This window comes from Acipenser ruthenus, chromosome 8 (genome assembly GCF_902713425.1).
Source record: "Acipenser ruthenus chromosome 8, fAciRut3.2 maternal haplotype, whole genome shotgun sequence".
Lineage (NCBI taxonomy): Eukaryota > Metazoa > Chordata > Actinopteri > Acipenseriformes > Acipenseridae > Acipenser > Acipenser ruthenus.
In genome coordinates, this window is record NC_081196.1 from 20,830,552 (window position 1) to 20,857,058 (window position 26,507).

The window sequence follows — 26,507 nt, forward strand, 5'->3', positions numbered from 1 at the left end:
TGGTGTGGGCCATAGTAAGTCCAAGATGATCCGTGACTTTGATCCATAACCGTGCTGGTCGTCCAGGTGATAACACCAGCAAAAAGAATGTAAAAAAATGTAGCAAGAACATTCTTGCTTTTTGGGGTAGGTCCCGATGATTTTTGGGGTAGGTCCCGATGTTCAAAAAGCCGCAGCTGTTGTCTCCATGTCCTCCGTAGCAGGATCAACTGAAGCAGCAGGAGAGTTTGACTGAAGTTTGACCCTCACAGTAGTAGATGGGTCAGTACAGTTGTTTTATTTTGGTTCCAGCTTCTTTTACAGATTTAAAGAGATAATGCTGGCCGCTATGAACGACTTTGAGAGAAGCGGGGTAGATGAGAAAGGGTTTCAGTCCCATTGCCAACACCTGTTTCTTAATCACTGGAAAAGTCGGGGGAAAAACAGCATCTGTTCCATAGCATATCGTGGAATCCAATTTTGCCCTTGCAGTGTCAGCTGCCTGTCACTGTATCTAAGCAGGTTAAATATCAAAGTACAAGGACGGTTCCTATTAGAATCTTTGCCGCCATACAATCTGTGCGCGCTTTCTATTTCAGTCTGCCAACCTTTCAAAGAAGGGATCCACTTTGGGAGCATGGTCTTTAAAAATCTGATTGAGTCCGAACCTTCTTCGGATTCAGCCAAACCCACCAGCCATAGGTTGTTTCTTCAACTCCTGTCTTCCATCTCTGCGGCCTTGTTTTGGAATTGCTCACTTTGTTGCTTGCTGAGTGTCAACTTGTATATGTTCGAACGCACTGTAGATTGTACGTTATCAAATATGGACTGTAGCTTCTTCAGTGACTCTGTATGTGCATCAAGGTCTTCCATTAACACTAGACCACCATATTTTACTGACTACCTAGAACCGCCGCGCACATCAATTTGACATTTACATTTTTAAACAGCGTCGATATGAAAATGAAAGACACACTATCGGATACAACTCAAAAGTTTTATTCATGAACATCATATCTAACATTTGCATAGCAGAAACACTGTAATTAAATGGAAACATAAAAGGCTGTAGATCCATATAGAAGAATTCTGTAAGAATGCCACCTGACACATCCTCCTCATTGAACTTGCACGTCGTGCCTGGATATTATGTAGTGTCTGCTACATAAAATATAATAATAATAATAATAATAATAATAATAATAATAATAATAATAATAATAACGTAACGATTTCTGTTGCGTGACTCAGCAGCAGAGTGCTTCTGTCGGGAAACAGCAGCACCTCCATTGTTGCCCTCGTTGCCAGGGCAAATGCTTGTAATTTGTCTCAAATCAAAACAATTCCATGACATTGTCTATATGTAAAAAAATGAATCCCAGGTTTGTTTACATACAGGAGCTGTGATGTAAACACAGGCGCAGTTTCATTGAATTACAGCCAGACCACACCACCCTCCACATTCCATTGAAATACATACTTCTGTGTGAGCTAGGAAGGAAGTGGGGTGGGGCTTGTATACTAAAATAATACTATTGTAGGCTATATAAAAAAAAAACAAAAAAAACATGTATTGTAATATTATTATTATTATTATTATTATTTATTTCTTAGCAGACACCCTTATCCAGGGCGACTTACAATTGTTACAAGATATCACATTATTTTTACATACAATTACCCATTTATACAGTTGGATTTTTACTGGAGCAATCTAGGTAAAGTACCTTGCTCAAGGGTACAGCAGCAGTGTCCTCCACTGGGGATTGAACCCACGACCCTCCGGTCAAGAGTCCAGAGCCCTAACCACTAGTCCAATATGCGTCAAAGTGGTGCGTCTGGCGGGTCTGTGAAGGAGGAGCTTATAAAATTGTTCTTTTTTGCACATCTGCCACTCAAACACCGTTAGGATATCTAATACATATATTCAGGAAAAGTCAAGAACGGACATGCGCATGGGATTCACAAACACAGAGTTATTTACATACTTATACCTCAAAACGTCAAATTGACGCACATATCATTTGTTTTTTAATGTCTTCTTCAATGTTTTAATTTGCAGAGTGAACAAGTCATCCCAAATCTCCCGTACCGCTTGTTTAATCATAGTGTAGGCCAGTGATTCTCAAACTTTTTTGTTCGTGGACCACCTGGATTTTTTTTTTATCTCGGCGGACCACACAATATACAGTATAGCGGACTGAAAAATAAGCACATACAAAAAATCACTACAATACTAAGAATAACCGTAGACTTACCTTTCTTTGTTCAAAGTTGATGGGTGGGCCTGTTTCTGTGAGCAAAATTATTTTAAAATTGGAGTTTCAAAGAACTGTTCTAGTTTACTTTTCATTAACACGAGTTTACGGAGGGGAAAAAAACGGACTATTATTTTTAAATTGATAATTACAGCAGAAATGCATTTATGTGAATTAATAAACTGTGAAATTACAATACATCTGTGAGGTACCAGCACAGTCGAAGCTATGACTCTCCAGCTATAATCTTTATTTATAAAACGGAATGTTTGGATACTGGACGCTGATTGGCTGTTGAGGATTTTTTACCCTGCAGTTAATAGTACAGTGCACGGCAGAACTTATTTTTTGCTGAAGCACAGTTAAATTAATAAATCAGCAATACACAACATATTAAAATATACACATTGTTGTGAGAGGTCTTTTAAAGTTTTTAAAAATGAGTGACATTCCTTTTGTCACATCTGAGCATTGATAATTCGTAATTCGGCTGGTCAAGAGTACTCCATTTTGTTATGTTATCCCCCTTGCTGGTCTCAATCGCTCTGTAAACAGTGCAGACATAAACCACAACGAGCCTGTTACTGACATTTCAAAATGCCAATAATGTAATTTTGTATTGGCTTCTCCAGGTCAGCGTTAGTAATGCGTGTATATTGAACTTTGTCTTTGCCTGCTTTTCTGTATCTTTTCCTTATCAACAAAAATACCCATTTTGTTGCTTTTGCAGCACATTCAAGATGGCGTTGCTCAGTTGCTCCTCAGTAATGAACAGTGGGTCTTTTAACCCTCATAAGGTAACCTGGGGTCCATTCGGACCCCATGGTGTTTTATTATCAGTTATTTTGTGGATCTAGTGACTTGATTTTTGTTTCCTTTTAGGTGGCAGTCAGGCACCCATGCTCTTACACTATGCAAAGGATAATTCTAGTCCAGGCAGCCTGGTTGATTTCCCAGATTGTTTTAGGTTTGGGGTCCGTATGGATCCCAGGCGTAGTGTATCGGTGAGCCCGACCGTCTCGTGTGAACATCTCAGGCACCGAAATCGCTAGCTTCCTGGTTGAAGGTTTGCGAATACAGATTTTCTGCTGTCCAGTGATGTATCATATGTCCTGAACAGACGTTCCTAGCGAAACTACAGCAAACTGAAACTAAGGTTTGAGTCATGTGACATGAGTCAGCTCCTAAGTTTCGTTTGTTGCCTATTACTCGGTCTCTTCAACAGAGCGTGTACCGGTTTCAATGTCATTTAAAAGCTCAGGCTTTGCGCTTTCCATTGATGTCAGACATGCCCGTATGCATACTTTCTACCACCCCCTCATTCAGTGCTCCAGTGCTGTGACGTGCAGCAAATCGGTAGGTGTGTTCAAGTGTCTGTAACTCGAACACGGAAAGAGGTAGGAACACAGTCAAATATAAACCAAATGAAAGAGGAGGCTTGGGGCTTTCCAATGATATCTCACACCCCCATGACATGTTCCTAGAATAAACTACAGCGTCCAGAATACAGTGGTGCCTTCACTTGCAGCCAGAGTCTCGTGGCTATCTGTAGAAAGGCAGAGCTTCAGAGTTAAATCAAGCAGCAGCAGGAATACATATTCAATATTGTGTTTGTATCTTAGCTTTAAAAACTGTTATTTACTATTCTTGACAACTGAACTTTTTTCCCTTTGAATTTTAATACAGAGATATCACTGTGTTTTCTGAGAGAATGCAAGGATTTATGGCATTCAGGTCATGTTGCTAGGTAGAAACACAAAACCACTGTTGTAATTAAAAGTTTTAATTTCTTACTCTCAGTACCTTTAGTGATTTTGAATGTTTTGAAACGCAAGCTTTCAGTCTCTTGACTGACCTCCTCTCAAAATCGTCACAGCTATTCACTTAGTGTTAACACAATAGCTGTCAATCTCTATGAATTTCCTTATTCCCGATCCATTGATTTGTCAACATTCAAACTGAACCCGCCCCTGGGATCTGTAGCAAACAGCTATTGGTTAGAAAGCCGAGTAGAAAGTCTTCCGTCCCGTATCTATCCAGCACTGTTAAAGCAGGATTATTAAAGCAGCTCTGGTGTCTCGCTGTCACAAAAACACACCAAAAAAAACAAAAAACAAGCTCAAATCCATGCAGAATTCTGCATAGTTTTCAAAGAACAGTCTCAGCTGTCCTGATTTGTCTAGTTTATTAGTCTACAATCCAGCAGTCCCATCCCCTTGTTGTAATAGCTGAAAGGAAAAAAATAATAACAATGTAGCCAGTCTGAAAGTTATAGTACTTCAAAGTCGACCAATTGATACTTACCAGCAAAGTAAATTAATGAACCAATACACAGTTAAACCTTTTCATAGATTCCTCCCTGTTTGTAGATCGCTCTGCTATCCATAGTTCCATGAATAATCCAGCTAGAACAAATTCTGCCAGCCACCCCCAACGAAAACAGAACTATGTTCTAATGTGCTGATCAAAGAAAAAAACCCTTTAATAAATCAATATTACTTTACTACTGACTATTTCTTATTTTAGGAACAATATTTAGAAAAAGAAAACAAACCTGCTTGTCGCCATTACAATTAGATTTTCTCCATCTTCCACTCTCCCCTACCCCACAGGTGTCTTAAATAATTGCAACTTGATTGATGACACTAGAAAGACACACATGCTTGCTTACATAACTGTAGTTAAACTAATAGCTCTAAAGGTGACTGTTTTACGGGTTAAGGTTAAAGAGAGCTGCCTGGCCTGAACTTACAGCTATGGCCAAAAGTGTTGCATCACCCTATAAAATTAACAAATTTTGTCGAATAGAACCTGCTGAATGATGTTACGTTAACATATTGAATTACATACCGCTTTGTAGTTTTCCATGTACTTAACGAAAAACTCAACAATTGAAAAAGGTGACATTTCAAAATCTAACATGAAATACTGTACTACTATTATGTTCAATTACATGATGTTAAATAAAAGACATCAATTATGTTCATATCGTTTTGTTTTTATGTCTCAATCCTAAAATTCTAGGTGATGCAAAACGTTTGGCCATAGTTGTACATGTGCATTCCAGTCAAAAGGTCACGTTGTCTCCCCAGCAGGGGCGGAGCTAGCTTTTCATGCCAGGGGGTCGAGTCTTACTCTAGGGGCCCATTGGTAAAATAGTTTTCTTATAATTTACTGGTGTCTGTCGTGATCGTATATATATCGAAGCACACATAGCAGAAGTGCTGAATTACTGTATAGTGGAATGCTGGTGTGCATAAAGTAGACTTTTAAGACCATAACAACTCTCAATTAAAAATTGATAAACTTTCAAAAATGTAGAGTCAGTACATAAAATAGTTGAAAACATAACAGGAGATGCAAATATTTGCCATACAAATGCCCACTATTGAGGTACTAAGCAGATTGCTTGGAATACCATTAATGTAAACAGTGAAGGGTTTATTGATGAAAAATACAAGGGCATTGAAAATAAATTGGTTTTCAAATAGACTTTAGACTCCAAACCCCTGCCGGGACAAGTTCAAAAAATAGGTCCCCTGGGGAGCGAAGGTATTCAAACCTTCTTTGTCTTGATGTCAGACACCCTACAATGCACACACTGCCATGAACATGAGAGGAGGAGGAACAATTTAATGGCAATATTATATCAGAAGGCTCTATTTAATTAAAACTAAGATTTGATATTAAATATGACTGGCAGCAAAAACAAAAAAATGCGAGATGTTAACCAAAAATGTACAAATGTATTTTTAATTTTAGTGAAAAAAAATAGAACAAAATAATAATAATTAACATTAATATTATATATATATATATATATATATATATATATATATATATATATATATAATATATATACACACACATACACTAATCAGGGTTTATGTAGCATTTTACTGCTAATATTTTTTTTGTTTTGTTTTGAGGGATGGAATAGCTGTAGTGGGATTTATTTTATTTCTGCCACCTAATAAAATGACACAAAAAAAGCTAGCCAAAGAGAAATGAATGATTTTAAAACGATCACAACGAAATAATAATAATAATAATAATAATAATAATAATAATAATAATAATAATAACACTATGTAACACAATTTTTGTTCCTGGGTAGTAAGTGTTATTTCCTAATTGCTTATGCCTCAAAAGTATAGAAAATGGCTATTATTCCCCACAAACTTTGCTTTTGTGACCAGGACAGTGATATTTTGAAATGTACCTATTTCCAATGAGAAAACGGGCGAATTTGTGTCTTTTGCGTTCACATAGTCAAAAAAAAACAACATATGAATCCAAATTAACATGTATTTATACTAAAGTAATACAAAAATGACTACAAAAGATTTAGAAGTGAGTAGTTTTTCGAGATTTACGATTATACTGTAAATCACTTTCACGAATCAGCCCCCAAATGTAGTCTCCCATCATGTTCTCGTTATACTTTCCTTGGTAGCGGCGTTCAAAGTCCAATATATCCTGGTGGAAGCGCTCGCCTTGCTCCTCTGAGTACGCTCCCATGTTCTCCTTGAATTTATCAAGATGAGCATCAAGGATATGGACTTTGAGGGACATCCTGCAGCCCATTGTGCCATAGTTCTTCACCAGAGTCTCAACCAGCTCCACATAGTTTTCGGCCTTGTGATTGCCCAGGAAGCCCCGAACCACTGCGACAAAGCTGTTCCAAGCCGCTTTCTCCTTACTAGTGAGCTTCTTGGGGAATTCATTGCACTCCAGGATCTTCTTTATCTGTGGTCCGACGAAGACACCGGCTTTGACCTTTGCCTCAGACAGCTTAGGGAAGAAGTCTTGAAGGTACTTGAAAGACCCTTCTCTTTACTTCTAAAGACGGCTGCTCTCTCTCCGGAGGAGTGGGTACGGGGAGCTCATGGCAGTGTGGCACTGGGGCGATGGATGAAGGAAGGTCCGGATACGTGATAGCAGGTGCATTCTTGCCAGTCCGACGTTTGGAAGGGTCCACCATGCAGAAGTAGCAGTTGCTTGAGTGGTCAGTGGGTTCCCACCAAATTCTTGGGATAGCAAACTTCATGGCTCTCTTTTCCCCTTTGTACCATCCTACAAAAATACATTTATTTCACCCATGACTAATGTGTAAGATTCTCGCAACATTTTTCATATATGATATATTTTTTCAATAACATTGAAAATTGTAAAACATTTTAAAATTAAAAACTTTTACAATTTTAAAAATTTTAACAAATTTTATAACATAAAATTCCGAGCAACAATTGTCCATCTTACCTTCCAGAGTTTTTTTGCAGTGCTCGCAAGTGAAATGAGGTGCCCAGGGTTTGTCTTGATCCCCGACAGGCATGCCGAAATATGCTTTGTAGGCCTCACACATCTTAGCAGATGCTTCCACGGAGATGCTTACTTTTTCGCTCTTGTCTTGATAAATTGGCCGCAGACATAGCAAAATGCGTCTGCCGGATGCTTGCAGCCTCTTGATGCCATCTCAGAAAAATGCAGCTATGTATCCACTTAGGCAGCTGGAACTAAACTGAACTGGTGGGCTTAAGGCCCCTGTATTTATACTACTATTTATATTACTGGAAAGTTCTAGAAAGTTCTAGAAGTTACTCCAAGTTTACTCAGCACTGAATCTATCTGGAATGTTCTGGAAAATAGGTAAATTTCAAAATATCACTGTCCTGGTCACAAAAGCAAAGTTTGTGGGGAATTATAGCCATTTTCTATACTTTTGAGGCATAAGCAATTAGGAAATAACACTTACTACCCAGGAACCAAAAAAAAAAAAAAAATTGTTACACAGTGTAATAATAATAATAATAATTTTCTAAACATTTTTTTTGTTGTTGTTGCTTTTTTTGACAAATGAAAAAAAAAAAAAAAAAAAAGTGTTGAAGAGGCTAATAGTATTATTAAGGAGTTTGTGATACATTAGAAATGATACATTATTATTATTATTATTATTATTATTATTATTATTATTATTATTATTATTATTATTATTATTTGTTTACTATAAAACTAAAGTAAGGTTTCACCTCAACCACCTTTAGATATGTTATTATTAATACTTTTATCAGCTCTCAAACGTTCTCAGGTGAATGTGTTTTGTTAGCTACGCCCCATTCAATTATGTAGCTGGTCTCCCGGGCAATATGACTGGCATTTATTCTAACATATTTGATAGCAGTTCATTATTGACTGATCTCTTCAGACCAGCAAAAACTATGTGGGAGGGAGCATGGAGCATTATTAGATCGGCCCGGGACAGTTATAGATTTAAGCATATGACGGCAAGAGTATTCGTTTAGATTTATAAAGGAAGTGTCATTTATTTAGTAACTGATGTGTTCATTTCAGACAATCACATGTTATAATTGAGGAGCTGCTTGTTTTCTACAGCTTTATTTACAGCATCTGGCTTTGACATTATATTTCATGTATTTAGTTTACTTTAATGGGCCCTGTTTACAAAGTTTTAAAGCTTTTTTTTAAATCTGTTATTATGGAATGAATTATGTTTTGTATGCATTAAACTACTCTACACAACTGTTAACAAAACAAACATTATAACTTTACAGTTTAAGTTTTTTGAATAGCCAAGTGTGGTCTTTTCTCACAGTAAGAAATGCAGAGCTTTAGAGTTAAATCAAGCAGCAGCAAGAATGCATATTCAATATTCTGTTTGTATCTTAGCTTTAAAAACTGTTATTTGGGAATGCATACATCTTTAGCATTTTCAGCACTGCGTCTCGCTTTTGACCTTGTGTACATTATATGTCTGTCAATGGCGGTCTGATTATCATCTAAGATCTAACACAAGAAACATCACCCAATTCCCCCTGTCACAAAAATGCTTGAAAGCATATTTTCAGATTCCAAGTACTTTGCCGTCTGACTTTTTGTGACTTCCAGATACCCTTTATTTGAATTTTGTTGAAGAAATACAATTCTTGACAACTCAACTTTTTTCCCTTTGAATTTTAATACAGAGCTATCACTGTGTTTTCTGAGAGAACGTGTCACAAGGTAATTTAGCTTTTAGGTGTTTTATATCCCATGACAAATCATAAAACAGTGTGGAGTAGTGGTTAGGGCTCTGGACTCTTGACCAGAGGGTTATGGGTTCAATCCCCAGTGGGGGACACTGCTGTTGTACCCTTGAGCAAGGTACTTTACCTAGATTGCTCCAATAAAAACCCAACTGTATAAATGGGTAATTGTATGTAAAAATAATGTGATATCTGTATAATGTGAAATAATGTATAATGTGATATCTTGTAACAATTGTAAGTCGCCCTGGATAAGGGCGTCTGCTAAGAAATAAATAATAATAATAATAATAATAAAAAAGTTTTTATTTTTTACATTTTAAAACAAAAGCCTTTAGGAGTTACATTAAAATGGCACCCGATGAAATAGGTGGCTGCAGCTGATCAGTGTTCAAAATGCAAATAGAACTGAATTGCCTACAGTAAACATAACTGATGTACTTTGCTGGGCTAATGAAGGCAAGAAAATAGTATTTATTGATTGCAAGCTTATATGCATCATGCATGGCAAAATGGTATAGCTCGTACTGTTTATTTTTAATCTGTAAAAGTAAACTTCAAATTAAGTCTACCACTTACTACTCAGTCATACATTTTAAGTGATTGTTCTCCCCGTAATGCAAGTTCTTTTGTTAAAAATGCCTCTTTATTCTGATGGGAAAATAATTAAGTTACTGATTAAAACACTTGTGTTTTGTACATTTATAGACATGAAATTAATTCTTATAACATGAAGTTGTGCAGTTTATTGGCAACAATCTGTTTGACCTACAACATTTTCATCCTTGACACCCCAAGCAGTATATTATTAAAAGCATTTTATGCGATCAGGTTGCATACTGAAATCACAAAATTCCCTTTCCAAACATGTAAACCTGCACAATAAGGAATACAAATCTTTTGTATGTGAGCCTTGAAAACCAGGGGAGCCTTACAGGTATACGTGGATGCTCTTTACACCGCCTGGCCACTTTCTTTAAACGTACCTCTGGAATGCCGTTTTTACTTAAGCATAGTTGCTGTCAAGCCCAACCAATCATGCCACACTTGTACCCTGATGACAACAGCTACTTTCAAGAATATACTGCATCTGTCCACCATGACAGAATTGCACGTGAATGGTTTAAGGACTTCAAGCATCTTGCATGGTCACAATCCCTGGATTTCAATCCAATTCCAAATGCTTGGGATAAACTTGATGTATTCGTCATCGCGATCCTCTGCATAAACTGTTTGATATATTGCATGAATGGATTAACGTCCTTCGAGACATCATCCAACACCTTGTGCAGTCTATGTCTCGTCATGTCAAAGCTGTTCAGAGCAAAATGGTGGCCAAACTGTATATTAGGTACAAGTCTTAATAAAGTGGCAGTGTATTAATTAAGTGATCAGATTCTCAATAAAATTAAAGCATATATTTTCCTCCTTTTCACATTACACAAGGAGAGTTGTGCTAACAGTTATTTTACAGTTATTTGTTATTCGCTAGCTTGACAGAAATTAAAAAAGGAAGCTATATAACTGTTTTTATCAAATTTAAGTTTAGAGAATTGAATAGGTTTGAATCTCAAGGACTAACACAGTCATTGTTTACATGACGTACGCACATTCCACATGCTACAGGAAGTGCGAGTCTAACACATTGTACGACTTTAAAGGGTGGGTAAATCGCCTTTTCACACAAAAAGCTGTACAATTGACCAAAACCTTTTTTTTCATGGAAACATGTCCAGAAGCCGCACCTTATGCTAATGAGACTTCAGCAGTGAAAATCCTGTTTGTGACCTTGCTGAACTTTCTACTACAGTAAATTCTGTATCAAGCAATCCCTTATTATCTGAGATCTGCTGGAAGTAGCCATGGCAAGGTTATTTGACCAAATAGGAAAACATAAGCATTCAGTACGAGGGGCTTAGATACCTCTTCATTCATATGTGACACCATTTATTCAACGTGATACAAATTATTGCCATTTGACTATAAAATTATAATGCTTTATAGTTTGGTTTGTTTATAAGCAATGTTATAAAAAAAAAATACTGAAGCTACTACAAATAAAAAATGCAGCCTTTTGCAATACATAAATACATAAATAAATAAATAAATACATAAATACATAAATAAGTAAATAACAAAGGCCTTTGGTCATCCTTTGACACTTTTGTTATCTTCATGTTCGGTGATCGGATAGCTGATTGCTTTTTTTTTTTTTTTAATTTAGTCATTGCCAATTATTTTTATTATTTTCTCCCAATTTGGAATGGCCAATTATTTTTTAGGCTTAGCTCACCGCTACCACCCCTGCTCTGACTCGGGAGGGCAAAGACGAACACACGCTGTCCTCCGAAGCGTGTACCGTCAGCCGACCACTTTTTTTTCACACTGCGGACTCACCATGCAGCCACCCAAGGGGACAACGCAGCTCTCGGGCAGCTTACAGGCAAGCCCGCAGGCGCCCGGCCAGACTACAGGGGTCACTTGTGCGCGATGAGCCGAGGACACTCTGGCCGACCTAACCCTCCCTCCCTCAGGGCGACGCTCGGCCAATTGTGCGCCGCCCCCCTGGGATCTCCCATCCACGGTCGGCTGTGGAATAGCCTGGACTCAAACCGGCGATGTCCAGGCTATAGAGCGCATCCTGCACTCCACGTGGAGTGCCTTTACCGGATGCGCCACTCAGGAACCCCTGATAGCTGATTGCTTTAAGCTTAGACTTTTCTGTCCCTTAGCTATAAGATGCAATACACTGTACACTAGCGCTAAGTAGTATCTATCATGGCTACCAACCTAGGACAAAAAAGTCATGTTTGTACCCCTATGTATTAAATTAGCATAGCTAGGAATTTGTTGCCAGTGGCTTTATTTATTGACACCACCAGGCTTGAGAGTCCGCCTGCAGTTGAAGTAAAATCTCTTACACCTAATTCATTGAGGAAGATTAGTTTTACAAGACTGAAAACATGAAAAAGAATGAAAAAACTGTTAACTGTTAACATCCACTTACTGCAAGACATAATGCAGTTCCAGAAAGTACGGGTGGATTAGCATCTACTGGATTCCCAATAACAACATAATATATGTAACTATATTCTACTGGTGAGAGCCTTGCAATGTCCCTGCGGAAAATCGGATTTGGGTATTTTTTATTATTATTATTATTATTATTATTATTAGTCATTGTTGTCGTAGTAGGCTGGGTGAACAGAATGCGATTGGATTCATCCCCTATGAGAGGGACAATGTTTGCGTATCGTCAATTCAGCAGTTTTGAAATTGATGTAAGATTATCCCAGTAATCATCAATCTACATGTCAGTTGTAAAATATTTAAGTATGTGTGGTTACATGTTTAAATGAGCTCTAAAGACACTACAAATAGTAAAAGACAATGAAGCCCGTTATATAGTAGTACAGAACTATTCTTATTATAAGAATAATATGTAGTGAAAAATGTTGGTTTTAATGAGAGTGACAGCTTAGAAGAACAAACACTCATGAAAAAGTATCCATTAAATATATATTAACATGTTAACATGATTCAAGATTCATTGATATGGTTGACAATATCATGATTCATGATGCACCATAGCGTTATTTTATCATGATTAACCATGGTAAAAAGTGGAAAACACATTGGTAAAAGTACCATGTTTATATATATATATATATATATATATATATATATATATATATATATATATATATATATATATATACACACATATATATATATATTTTTTACCATGATTATCATATAAATGATCATGATACCAATGGTACCAAGTTTCGTAAAGCAGCGCAACTTGATTGTCATTGTAAATTATGATAATGGTAAAAGCACCATGATTATCATAATAACCATGATACAATCTTTTTAACCCTTTACCATGATTCTCATAATAAATGATCATGATAACCATGGTAAATTGTCAAAAAGCACCATGATAAAATAACCATAATTATCATAAAAAATGATCATGATAAATTGACCATGGTGTTTTCGACACTTTACCATGATTATCATGATATACTATCATGATAACAATGGTAAAAGCAACATGATTATCATAATAAAATATCATGATACTCATGGTACAGTAACGAAAACACCATGGTAGATTTATCATGATTACACTATTTTTTTACAAGGGTTGAAAGCCGGACCAAGACAAAACTGCATGGACAGGGCACAAAGACAATGTGAAATGTCTTGAAAACTATACCACACGATTACTCTAGTCTATATATCAAAAAAATTATTATCATTACATGATTTTTTTAGAGCCCCATCAGGGCAGTTATGTCTAGGTCTGGAAGCATTTTAATGTATTAAAAAAAAAAGAAAATTCATATAATCATAATTATTTTTAATATGTAGGTGATATAGAGTAATAGTGTGTTGTAGTTTTCAAGATGGTTCGTATTAGTTCCCCATCTCAGCAGTTTTGTCTTGGTCAGGCTTTCACAGCTCCCTGTTTTAATATTCAGCTATTACGACAATAAAATGATTAATTGATGAAAAAAAAAAGTTATAACTAACTCGTAACAAACTTATATAAGTGAATATATGAATATTAAAATGTGCACCTGTGTTGAGCCTTTTTTAGTTAAAGCAAAGGCTTTTTAAATACAAGCTCAATTAATGTTCTTACAGCCAGCTGTACTGTAGGTATTGCGTGTGGCAGTTTATTTGAAGGAGATAATAAGGTAAGAGTCCCACTATCATGGTACAAAGAGTGGTATTAACAGAAATGAATTATTCATGAGAGGTGATCAAACGCCAGGGAAAACCCACCTTTAGGATATTCATGAATTACAGCGGAAGCAAGTAGCAGTTTGGATCACTGACTAACACACCTTCAGTCTTAACTCCAGTTTTACCACTGGAATGTGAATTGGGCTTTTATTTGGAGAAAAGAGCAGTTAAATTATTGTTTCTTGGTAGCTTTATACAGCTAGCTGTTAAAATTATTTTATTATATTTTGTATTATGAATATTATTAGTACAAGTACACCCGTTATAATGAACCTTTTGGGGTCCAAGCCTTTTGTTCGTTATATCGAGGGGTTTGTTATAGCGAAAGGACAATCAAAATGAACAATAAACTGTTGGAGTAAGTTAATGAGATGAGATTGTGAATACAAGTAGAATTACATGTACCTGGTCGTCTCATGTATGCAGTATTCTGCCTTTGCTTTATCCTATTCGTTAAAGAATTAAAACGCAGTACAAAAAGCAAAAATACCGAATTGAAGCTGAACTTTTATTCAAAATCAATCTGACATGAATCGTTTCAAAGTGCACCAAATCTTAATCCAACATGCAAGAATCCCAAACTGATCTTTTATTCCAAATCAACCCGCCATGTTGTTGTTGTTGTTGTTGTTGTTTTTTCTTTAATCAATTTTGCTTTGCCGCATAGTTGCTGAACAAGCCAAAACAGAGTGCTTTTTGACAACCTATATTCACGACAGAGGTATGCCAGCGTTACTGCTTTTTTCAAACGATCTGTGTAGTTTCTAACTTTGTTGCAACATAAAATAATTTTTGTTTTGGAAGCATAGTTACACAGCGCGTATTATTTATTAAGACAAGAGTTGACTTCACTGTGTACAGACCGGGATGTTGACAGTGTGTGTTTATATGATCTGTTTTTTTTAATTTTATTTGGGCTCCAGGGGCCAGGTTCGTTATAGCCGAAGGTTTGTTATAATGAAGGGAGTTATAGCGATGGTGTACTGTATATACATACAAATTTGGGTTGTTTCCAAGAATAAATGCTGACTTGATGATAGTCCAATTATTGTGTCAAGGCCAGTACGTTGAGCTTTAAAGAGCATGTGACTTTTTCTTTTTTTTTAGGACTAGTTTAACTGGCACCTTCAATTTGGCAGACAAATAAAATGATATACATCATTGATGGATAAAGTCTTGATGGATCTTTTTAAACACAGTTTTTTGACAAAAAACAAAGAGATGCCAACTCACAGATGCCCCGTTCCACAGCCAGAACAAAATACTACAGTTGTCTGGTGGTGGTTGTACTGGGGTTGTTTCTTTGATCTTCACTTTATAAAGATTCATCATGCACATCTAAAGGGATTACATGTGTTTTTTGTTTGTTTATATTCATCTCCAGGAAAAAAGGCTACAGTGGCAGTCTGCTCACTGGATGGAACTGTAGCTGGTTAACAGCAGACAATGCTTTTCTTGCAACGACTAAGTTCACGCTCTGTCTTTGATGAAACTGACGAGCTGTCTTTATTTGATTAGGAGGTCCTTTTAGCACATTTTGTGTTTAAAACATTTGCGGTTGGGTGGGAATATTCAGTGTTTACCAAAACAAGAATGATTAAAAATAGCTCAAGCAGAGACTAACATTTCTGCTGATTGTTGTTTATGTTTAACATTTAAAATCAATACACTCTTTGGAAAAGGTGTCTGTATTTTGCTTCTCAACCCACAAACTTAGATGAGCTGGCAATATATTATTTCAGACCTATTTTCTTTGACTGCTTTAGACTGTAAGACAGTACTATTTAGATCACGTAGCAGCTGAATACACAGTGATGTGAGAGCTTTGGAAATTCTAAGGTTTGTCACAAGAATATATGCATCCCATTTAATCTCTCAGTGGTGAGTATTGCTCCCTGGGGTATTTGCTTTTTGTTCAACAGTGACCTACATTTTAGAGAAATTTTAAAGTATGAACTAGAAATATTTAATTGCCAAATCATGTGACTAACATTTTGCAAATGCATTCAGGATATCATTAAAATACAACAGGGAGGCTTCAAGATGGACCTTGGGTAAATTGTGGTAAGGCAATTAAAAAGAGAATGATAATCAATGTCTGGATTACAATATAACTAATTTAGTTCATAGAAAATAACTATAGTAAAATGGAGGCACACATGGCAGTGGCAATGTTGTCCTCCAGCAGGGGCAACTCTGGCCTCTTTGTATCTTCTATGTCCATGTGCTGTTTAGATTATTAAAATAGATCCAATTTTGTACATTTTATATTTAAGAGGTATTTTTTTTTGCTCTCCAGGTTCCTTTGAAATGTTTGATTAATTTCTTAAAAAACGTTCAGTGGTAAAGCATTACCAATTATTTTGCTGTGTGATGTTTTAAGCTGTCCTTGTTACTGTTCTTGGTGTATTAGGAACCATGGTGTTTCTTTTTTATAAATTAAAAAAAGTCTTCAAATAAAATTAACTTTTAATATTAGATATACTGCTGTGCAAACACATGCTTTTAGAGTGGAAAGAGCTGCTGTCATATGAATACACCAATTTCTTTGCATCTTTCAGTCTGTATCACTTCACTTTCCTATAATCTGCCTGAAGAGACTCTGCTAGACAAATATCTTCAAAAGCAAATTGAAATTAAATAGTAAAACGTATGCTTGTATGATGTAATGGTTTAGAATGTGTTGATCAGAACTCAAATTTGTGAATCAAAACACGTAGATTTGAAAATAAAGTGCAGCTCATCAAATGTCAGCAATCATATATTCTACGTTTGATGCGGTTTATTATTTTTTAAATTTCTTTTTACTTGGTTTGACCAGGTAGTACCCATAATATTTTTGTATAGTAAAAATGTATGACAGCGGAAACATACATTTGATGTCCCCCTGTAAGATGACCATATTGGTTTGGCTGTGTAATTATCAATACAATGGAAACCCCTAAAATATAGTACAACACTGTAAGATGCAAAATATTAATTCAAGAGAGTCAATTCTTTAAAATGAGTAAATAGTCATAAGACACACATTCTTCCAATTCACAAGTTTAAGAAACATTTTGGAACAAAGGACATTTTTAAAGGAAGCCTCTGCTTTATCTTAATACAACAACAATAACTGCATTAAACTTCTGTGAATTTTGAATCAATTAGGTGAAAATCACTTGACACTAAAATAAGGGTATTAAGTACAATTTTATATAATGTTGATTTTAAGGCAAAACAACCTTTGTGAACGACCACATCTTAAGAAACAGCTACAGAAAGCATGAAACAGACTAAAGACACACTTTAACACTCTGTAAATCAGGACCATAGTCTTCAATAAGATCGACAGAATTCCTGGATTATATCTCTTCGACCTTTTGGCAGTGCCGTTGATGTTGCGTATTAGAAAACGATTGAGTGCGAACAGCCAATCAGCTTCCAGATCAAGCACGCTTCTATTTTGCATAGATGCCTGCTGGAAAGTTTAAGTGCTTAACTGTGAATTAAATTTTAAATCAATACGTGCATAAATACAGGCTTTTTCCCTTAACATTCTAATCTACAACTAATCTGGTAACATAAAAAGCTACTTAAACATACTTTCTGAAGCTGGTCTAGAGACAAACGAAATCATGTCTGTGACAGGACACCGTAATGAAGGCTCAATTCGCAGCTACTGGACAACAAATCAACAGGAAAGACACAATGGGTCAATTGCAACAAACTGAAAGCAGCGTACTAACTGGTGATGATCCCGTGGTTAGTACGCAGTTCCACACTAAACTAGTACACAAGTTAAATACCAATTGCAACGAACTTGGCGGCTGAAATTAGTCCCCAGCTGCATACTAAAAAAGGTCTCAATTGCAACGAACCCAAAAATAACTGCTGCTGCCCTCTAGAGGATACTAAGTACGGGACTAACTTAGTCTAACTCTTGCTATGGACTAAGAATTTTAGTATGGTACTAAGAGGAATAGTGGAAGACATGTGAAAGTCCCAGAATGTACTGGCAGTTTATTTTTGCTGAAATAATAATGTGTGCATATAATATACACATATATATGTCGTCACTATATTTGAAGCATCTGCTGCCTGTACAGATATTGTAATAGTAAAATAAAACTACATTACGACTACAATACTGTTAACTACTAATAATGAAGAAAGGTGTCGGCAGCATTACAGTCATACATGTAGAGCCTGTAGTATGCGATAGTAGGTTTCACATTTGAGAGACGTATTTATTTATTTATTTTTATTTTATTTTTTTGGGGGGGGGGGGGGGGCAGCAAGTCTTTTCATTCCCTTTTAATTTGAGGGGACTCGACACTGGTGGGTAGAATGTGAGTTAAGTGTTATTTTACGTAGTAGGACCTGGGGGCACATTGAAAAATAAAATAAACAGTGCTCTTCTCAGGGTGTTTTTAGAAGCGATTATCTATGATACTTCTTCGGAATACCACCCCTTCCCTGTTTTGTACTTGTTGTGGTCCAATGAGAGCGGTGTTGAAACAGCCTGTGTGTGTGGACCACGGTTATCCTTTACTCCCTTTAAAACAGCCTGGGCCCCAACGCACGAGCTGCAACTGTCTGCATCATGTATAAAGCTAATGTTGTAGTCAAAAACATAATTCAAAATTAAACCAGCTTTGCTAGTTTATTTCATGGCATTGCACTTGGTTGAGTATTTTATAGGCAGTCCTTGTGCCCTGATATGGAGTATTTTACCATGCATATATATCTTAAATTAAAAAAAATGAATTATTACGTGCACACATATAAATATATGTTAGAGACAAATTAATATTTATGTATAAATGTCGGCCTATTTGTAACATTGTAAAAATGATTATTAGCTCATAATATCGTAAAATACATACATTACTATTACAAATATTTCAAATGTTCTGATTCAGAGCCATCCCGCCTTGTGCCGTGTCTGGCTCCCTGTAAAAGGATGAAGCGGTTCTGATAATGAATGAATGAAAGAATGATTCAGAGCCCCCTTCAGTTCCTGTTTGGTAACAACAACAATGCTTGATTCTTAGTACCGTACTAAAGCTGGGGATCAGCTAGTCTCCAACTTTGTTCCGCTTGTTTTTTCGATGCAATTGGTACTAACTTAGTACGCAGCTGGGGATGATCCCGAGATAGTACCGTACTAGCTAGTACGCAACTTAGTACGCAGCTCCGTACTAACTCTGCAAGTTCGTTGCAATTGACCCGATTGGTCCACAATTCTGTTGTCAGCTGGATCCATACAACACCCTGCCTCAAAACCAGCCAGTCAAACTGCCAACCCTGTTTTAGTTCTTTCCGCACCAGCCAATCCACTCCCTGCCTGCTTGAATGACGCCCCGCCTCCAACAACAAGTTTCATGGACTATTCAACAATTATAAATGTCCAGATAAATTATAATAAGAAAGAGTAAGACCCCAATAAATAAATATGTTAGTCAAATAATAATAATAATAAGAAGAAGAAACATTTTCTCAACGTGTATGTTGTTTTTCTATTCTAATTATGTTAGGGACTATTTTCCTCAGCGGAAGGTTACCCGGCAAAATATCTGAAGTTTTTTTTAAAGAGAAAATAAAGAAATAAATCATTTTCTAATGGTAGATGACCTTGACTTTCGTTAGCGCCCTCGCTTACGGCTCGGGACGCATAATTCCAGTCTACCCCAGGTTTCATTTCTGAGTCACATTTTATCTCATTGTTTTGTTTGCCATTGTTGTTGAAACATAGAAGGGTACTCCTGTCTGTTTATCTTACCACTTGTTTTTATTTACAATTAAAGCTAATCAACCAAATTAGATTGATGAACCAATTATTAAACTTTTTTCTATATATCTTTTATACGTCTATGTTGAAGGTTCTGTGACATTTTCCCAATTTCTTCTTGTTTTCTAAATCAGTTTTTATTTAATTTCTGAATGACACATTCAATACAAGGTTAATCACAAGGAGAACTCAAGGGAATTTGTTTACAGATCCCCACTGCTACACAGATACAAGGCTGAGAAATACAGCTGCGTTTCAAATAAAGTATGCTGTGAAAATAAATTACATGAATTTGGTGTCACAGGTTACTCTTTTATGTACAATTGGAAAGTGTAATTTGGCTTTTTTGGTTTATATGACTAATATTAATTGAGTGTAATTGACAGGCATTCCATGTAACTAAAACAAATAATTATTTTCAAAACTTGGTAAGAGCTACAGTACTTTACAGCAATTAACTCAATAAGTTACTATAAGAATATGCAAATGTATGCATTTTAACAATATACAATTCTGAGGATAATACAATAAATGACTCATTGTGAAACGTATTAGAAAAACAATGTTTTTTAAGAGCATTTGTCTCTGGAAACAAAATGATCTGTGCTCATCTACTGATGCTCTTTCCTTTGAATGTGTAGCTCTGAAAACAAGTTCTACCTTTATACACTGCAGTAGATATGTTAGAGATATGCTGAACAAACACAGTACATAATGTAAATAAAACATCTCTGACACTTATTGTAGCCACATCCCCTTCTGGTCTGAATACCAAGCCCTCTAACAGGCTGATGCTGAAAACAAAATGTTTAATGAAATGTGTTATATTTCAAAATTAACTGATTTTCATCCACTATTCTAGAAGTCTGTAGAAAAACACAATGATGTAGAAAATGTCAGTAAATATAATCACAAAATGTATGTTAAATAAATGTTTTGAGGATTGATTAAATGGGTTGAATAATACAACTGTGAGTTCAGTTGTTCAGACTTATTTACTGAGTTGGAAAGCTTCTTACATATATTACATACTCAAACTCCCTTTATGTGATGTCTTACTATTCTGGTGCACACAATTATTTGTGTCTGGAGGGCCTGCTCTGCCATTCAAACACCTTTCTGATTCACTTCTGTGTTACCATGGCAGTAGTCCCCTTATAAAAGTATCCCATAGTAAATCCTAACAAAGATTAATAGACCATAGCAGAAGCATGGTAAAGAATAGGTAAGCATTGTAAAGCCCAGATAGGTATGGTAAAGTATAAAACAGTCACTGTGGTAAACTTTTGGTTGTATTAGATCTGTTTGGTTGAGAGCATAACACACCAAGGAAATATTATTAATATGACAAGATAACAACCATAAACTAAACAATACAGTAGACGCATGTAATGGGTGATGTTACCTGCGTGGGTCATCACTGGTAATAATGAGTCAGACACAGAGCAGTGGGTGTTGACAACCACACAGGCGCGCAGATTTAATAACAACACAGGTCAACAGAGTGTCTCTGCAGACCAGAGGCTTCAGCTGTGTAGCTCCAGCCCTGTAGCTCTGGGTGCGCCACTCCTAACCACGTCATCAATAAAAAGGATACCTCATTCATCCTTAACACCACGGATAGTTTCAAACATTTTATACTATATTATTCACCCAAACAGAAATATATTTTTGTAGGCTAATTTCAAAGCAACATCGTAATGTTAAATACACTTTTTTTCTCAGTTATTTTACAAGCAGTGTCTATTTTAAGTTGCAGTAAGTTAGTATAACAGCGACTGCCCTTTTATGGGCTTTGACGTGAAATCACTAAACCTGCAGTACAGGGACAGAACAAGAACTGGAACTTTTGATCTTTGTACATTTCGTAAATTATTTTTAATTTATATTTTCTTTTTTTTTAATCTATCAGTCATTTTATTTATTATTATTATTATTATTATTTATTTCTTAGCAGACGCCCTTATCCAGGGCGACTTACAATTGTTACAAGATATCACATTGTACATTATACAGATATCACATTATTTTACATACAATTACCCATTTATACAGTTGGGTTTTTACTGGAGCAATCTAGGTAAAGTACCTTGCTCAATGGTACAACAGCAGTGTCCCCCACTGGGGATTGAACCCACAACCCTCCGGTCAAGAGTCCAGAGCCCTAACCACTACTCCACACTATTTGGGGAGACCGGGGCTAGTTGTTACAGGGGGCATGTTGATAAAGTGCTTTTTTTTTTTTTTTTATACAGATGACAGATTAGCAAATGATCTTGCTCTGGGAAGGTCTGATTATGTGGGAGCATGCAAAGCATCATATGTATTTCTGTAATTTTTAATATCAGCACTATATGAACACCCCAGTAAGAACGTTTCCCTAGTAACTGAAAAATGTATAAGCTGAGGAACATTTATATGTAGGTGGTATACACAGAGAGATCTCCAAGCATGCGATCCTTGCAGATATTTTTTATATTTTCAATTCCTGAAGGCTTAGTATAATACATTATTTCCATAATGACATTTTCTCAATTAAATCATTAGCAGATTTTATTTTTATTTTTATTTTTTTTTCAATTAAATGAGACAACTCAGCCAATGAGGATTGAAGTAGTAGATCCCAGGTATATGTGGGTGCAGAAGATATTATAACACTTTATTGATCCTTTGAAGAACAGGATCCTGAGGACTCTTCCATCAATGCTACAGACCAGGGGCTCCCCAGAAGCAGATCTTGCAATGTATTCTGTTGAGTCATGGCAAGTTACTTTATTATTTAACAGTATTTGAGTTTGTTGATAAGGACTGGAAGGTCAAATTGTTGAGCACAAATCTGTAGCAGTTTAAAACATTCTATTAACAAACAAGGAAAGCAAACAATGTAATTCAAAGTGGAAAACTTTATTGAACATTTTATATACATAACAAAATAAAAAAAGATGGACTGTGACCCTGTTTTCATGAAAAATAGTGTCCCTGTTAGGCACTCTTGTTTTCTGTTTTCACCAAACCACTTTCTTTGGAGCATTTCAGTCAGAACCTTATTCAAAACATGCTTATTCAGAGGTGCAGTAGTCCAAAGATCTCACATGGTTGCATTGGAATGTCCTCAAACCACTCCTAATAGCAAATGTTGGTTTTGCCAACAGTCACCTGATTCACACACAACCTGCTGATTCATGCCCCAAGTTTTTTTCTGTAATTGAAGTGGCACACATGGGCCATAAAATTATTTGCCAACAGCAAATATGCCATGTATGTCATCAAGACACTGGCTGGGGAGATTTAACATAACTGTTATGTCTTTCAATCTTGTGTCCATGTGTTTTCTCTGGATTTGTCATTGAAGGTTTTTTCTGTTTAAAATAATTTTGCAATGCGGGCACATCACACTTACAGTTGTTCTCTAATGTAAATGTGTGGCCTTAAGAGGAACAGAAGTGACCTCTTGTACAGGGTGCCTGCAACTGCAATGAGGGTGTGCTGTGGGTTGTGGAAGGGATTGGTTCCAGTGATGGAGCATTGTTGGGACTGAGCCTGCTTTTGATGGCAGACCGAAAGGTAATTTAATATATCTTGCCTCCTTATCAGTGTCTGAACAACTGATACAATGGAAATGTCCAGTTGGTCTGCAGTCCAGGTTGCATATTGTGTATTCTAAAGAGAGAGATTGAGAAATGTGTTGAAGAGATGGATCTGTACAAAAGGGTTCTTACAACTATACCTGGGGTCAAATAGAATTACAATTACAAAAGAATTGTCATCTGAAATTACAATTACACTTACAATTATACTAAAAAGTATCACACAGTAATATAAACAGGTATATTTGTAATTGTTATTCAGCAAAATAATCCTGTTATTCAGTGGATCACAAGTGTTTATCAAATTCTAAAAAAATAAGTATGACAAAGGTGTAATTGAACTGTAATTGATCAGTTATACGAATGATATAATTACAATTACACAGATGTGCCCAGGTTCAACTACAGTTGCAATTATCATTTTAGATTACATCATTACAATTGTCATTGACCCCAGGTCTGCTTACAATCATATATTTTTCCATCATATAATTGGGATTAATGACAAAACAAAAAGCAATTTTCAAATTATTATGAAAAATGAAAAAAAGTATATCTTATTCCAAAAAATAATATCTGAAATAACTGATTAGCATAATGAAGTTTACAACTTTACTTAATTTCCATCTAAGATAAAAGCATAAAACAAATATATTACATAAAAAAAATTAAACATGAAACAAACCTTCATACTGTACTGCCTGTTTAAGAAGGACCTCCAAGTGCTACCTCACGCTATATTTGTCCCTTGGTTTATTTATAGACGGCTTACAAAAAGACAGTGATGCAACTGACAACCTTGTGAGCAGCATTTTAAAGTAGGCAGCTCTCCTGCCTTCAACACAGTGGTATGTAACTGAAATAACAGAGAGAGTTTGTTATGTGTAAGTAAGAATGTTAACTAGTTACATAATAGCTGTTACAATTGAAAATTACTACACAGCCTAATTAGGTCCATACATGTGGGCTTCACTTCAACCATTTTAAAGTTAAATGTCCAACACAGAAATAGAAATCTTTATTTTTATATCTTTCTTTTTATATAGTTCCTTTCATAGTGGACCACCATCACAAAGCACAAGGAGCTTAAGTGACTTGTTCAGTGTCACACAGTGAGTCAGTCAGTGGCAGATCTGAACTGGTGACCTTCTGGTTACAAGCCCTGGACTTAAACCACTGGAGCACACTGCCTCCTATCAGCATCTTAACCATACATCAAATATATTTTAATACTACTTATTTGCATAATGCTTAATTAAACTAAACATTATTACTATAAATGGATTTAAATTGATTTCTTATAAGTGATGTTTTGTATTTTAATCCAAGTCATACAATTTACACGTAGCAACGTGATTAACAGTACATTTATAAGTATGTTAATGTAACAAAAAAAGTGTTGGAAATAAACTACGTTTTGGTAGCGAAATACATGTATCATTTTAAGCAAAACACTATCTATGGTCAAATATACATTTCTTTCTTTCTTTGTTATTTAATCATATTTCTCTCTTAAACAACGACCTCTCTACTCCACCAACTCAATACAGTACAGTATATGAATGTATCTCAGAATAGAACCAATGGGCTCTACTCCACCAACTCAGTACAGTACAGTATATGAATGTATTTCAGAATTGAACCAGTGGGCTCTACTCCACCAACTCAGTACAGTATATGAATGTATTTCAGAATTGAACCAGTGGGCTCTACTCCACCAACTCAATACAGTATATGAATGTATTTCAGAAATGAACCAGTGGGTCCTGCCTGTCATAGCATAGCCACTTTTATTGTTTTGACTATTTTTGGTGAAAGATTTATACTGACACCCCTACCAAAAAATATATATATATATATATATATATATATATATATATATATATATATATTCAGTACTGTGCAAAAGTTTTAGGCAGGTGTGAAAAAAATGCTGTAAAGTAAGAATGCTTTCAAAAATAGACATGTTAATAGATTATATTTATCAATTAACTAAATGCAAAGTGAGTGAACAGAAGAAAAATCTAAATCAAATCCATATTTGGTGTGACCACCCTTTGCCTTCAAAACAGCATCAATTCTTCTAGGTACACTTGCACAAAGTCAGGGATTTTGTAGGCATATAGTCAGATGTATGATTAAACAATTATACCAAACAGGTGCTAATGATCATCAATTCAATATGTAGGTTGAAACACAATCATTAACTGAAACAGCTGTGTAGGAGGAATAAAACTGGGTGAGGAACAGCCAAACTCAGCTAACAAGGTGAGGTTGCTGAAGACAGTTTACTGTCAAAAGTCATACACCATGGCAAGACTGAGCACAGCAACAAGACACAAGGTAGTTATACTGCAAGGTCTCTCCCAGGCAGAAATTTCAAGGCAGACAGGGGTTTCCAGATGTGCTGTCCAAGCTCTTTTGAAGAAGCACAAAGAAACGGGCAACGTTGAGGACCGTAGACGCAGTGGTCGGCCAAGGAAACTTACTGCAGCAGATGAAAGACACATCATGCTTACTTCCCTTCGCAATCGGAAGATGTCCAGCAGTGCCATCAGCTCAGAATTGGCAGAAAACAGTGGGACCCTGGTACACCCATCTACTGTCCGGAGAAGTCTGGTCAGAAGTGGCCTTCATGGAAGACTTGCGGCCAAAAAGCCATACCTCCGACGTGGAAACAAGGCCAAGCGACTCAACTATGCACGAAAACACAGGAACTGGGGTGCAGAAAAATGGCAGCAGGTGCTCTGGACTGATGAGTCAAAATGTGAAATATTTGGCTGTAGCAGAAGGCAGTTTGTTCGCCGAAGGGCTGGAGAGCGGTACACGAATGAGTGTCTGCAGGCAAAAGTGAAGCATGGTGGAGGTTCCTTGCAAGTTTGGGGCTGCATTTCTTTAAATGGAGTTGGGGATTTGGTCATAATTAATGGTCTCCTCAATGCTGAGAAGTACAGGCAGATACTTATCCATCATGCAATACCATCAGGGAGGCATCTGATTGGCCCCAAATTTATTCTGCAGCATGACAACGACCCCAAACATACAGCGAAAGTCATTAAGAACTATCTTCAGCGTAAAGAACAACAAGGAGTCCTGGAAGTGATGG

At 36.2% G+C, this 26,507-nt stretch overlaps 1 protein-coding gene and 1 long non-coding RNA gene across 5 annotated transcripts in view; one reads left to right on the plus strand and one right to left on the minus strand.

The window, feature by feature from the left end:
- The window catches only part of LOC117407395 (cell adhesion molecule 2-like), a 635,128-nt gene that overhangs the window by 44,942 nt on the left and 563,679 nt on the right, over window positions 1-26,507 (plus strand). The window lies entirely within an intron of this gene.
- LOC131737748 (uncharacterized) lies at window positions 22,703-24,145 on the minus strand. Its single transcript, XR_009329342.1, has 2 exons — window positions 24,087-24,145; window positions 22,703-23,474 (listed from the first exon to the last, which is right to left on the minus strand). It is a non-coding gene; the product is annotated as an uncharacterized LOC131737748 (long non-coding RNA).